The 1,438-nt window shown below is 55.3% G+C and overlaps 1 protein-coding gene across 1 annotated transcript in view; it reads right to left on the bottom strand.

The window, feature by feature from the left end:
* The window catches only part of GATA3 (GATA binding protein 3), a gene marked incomplete at its 5' end in the record, with an annotated part of 18,014 nt that overhangs the window by 14,588 nt on the left and 1,988 nt on the right, over nt 1–1,438 (bottom strand). The gene's annotated exons all lie outside the window — the stretch shown is intronic.

The following is a 1,438-nucleotide window of genomic DNA, read 5'->3' as shown; positions in this document are numbered from 1 at the left end:
AGAGACCCAGCCATGCCAGAACCTGCCAGTCCTCTCCAAGCCCAGGATGTCCAAACAAGGGTCCAAGGCCATGGCTAAGAGACATCCCAGGCATAGGTTGGGGACAGTCTGGCAGGGCCTGATCCTGTGTTCGTGTGTCACGTGTGTGTGTGTGTCCCAGCACCACCCTGTAGGCAGCATCAGGCCTGTGTCCCAGCAGCAGGGAAGAGGGATGGTGACAATGACAACCCAAACCCCATGGTGGCTGGAGGGGCTCCCTGGAGAAGTTCTCATCCCTCTCATCGGTCTCTCCTTTGTGGGGGAGGGGGACTGGCAATTCCCCCTCACCTCTGGGCTAAGGACTCCTACAGCCCTCCAGACCCCATGTTGCCGTATGGAACAAGCGAACCTTGGCAGGCTTTACAGGAGCCTCCAACCCCCCCAGAGATGGATGGAAATCAAATTTAAGCCCATGCCCCCCTTTCTGATGTGTATGGGAACCCTGGGGTCGCTGCTTGAGCACCGCCCCAGCTCCAAAGGGGATGCATGAGCCTGGGGGGGACTCTTCCTTTGGCCTCAGGTCAAACCACATCAAGGCCCCCTAAAATGATCACAGATCAACAACCAAAACATCTCCTCAGCCCTAGCCAATACACAGCCACTCTGCCAATATCCGCTATCGATTACTTTGCAATTAAGCTTCCACCACCCAGCTTAGGGAAACCCCACCAGCCTACCCGCCGCATCTGCAGCCTGATGGTCCATCCCTGGTATTTGGGATCTGAAACAGTCCCCGGCCTGCCTGAGCCCCAATTAAGGTCTTTCCCTCCTTCTTCTCCTTTTTGGCACCTCTCTGTCTTATCCCTGGCTATTGGAAGGGGGGATGGGGGTGGTGTCTCCCCCAGCTCCCAGCTTGTTTTTTTGTTGGGTGCTTGGTTTGTTGGTGGTTTTTTTTCTTGCACCTAATGACACTCCCAGCCCATATGAGAGCAGCAGAAGACCTCAGCCGGCCAGAGCAGAGCAAACTCAGCAGAGACCCAGCTCCCCGCTGCCCCAGCCCGCGCTGCGTTCGAGCAAGAGGCATCCGCGCCCTAACCACAAGCGACAACCGTTTTTCCAGAGCCTTTGCGCTAAACCCCTCTCCTCTCCCCCCCCCCCCAAAAAATGACATTTGCAGCCGTTTCTCCCTCTTTCATCCTGCAAAAACACCCCCTCCCTCCTTTTCCTCCAGCGCTAAGCTGTCTGTGAGCTTCCCAGCCTGCTAAAATCAACTTTAAAAAAAAAAAAAAGAAAGAAAAAAAAAATAGGTGTTGCTCCTGGGGTTGGTTTATCACGAACCGCAGATGTCTCTCTAGAAGGTAAAGTAACAGAAAGTGGCAAAAGGAAAACAAGAGGCGGGGTGGGGGTGGGCAGGACGGTTTGAAAATACCGCGCAGCCGGTGCCCCGGCGGGAGCTGCG

This window comes from Egretta garzetta, unplaced genomic scaffold (assembly GCF_000687185.1).
Source record: "Egretta garzetta isolate BGI_Z169 unplaced genomic scaffold, ASM68718v1 scaffold260, whole genome shotgun sequence".
NCBI lineage: Eukaryota > Metazoa > Chordata > Aves > Pelecaniformes > Ardeidae > Egretta > Egretta garzetta.
This window is presented reverse-complemented; position numbering and strand designations above follow the sequence as displayed.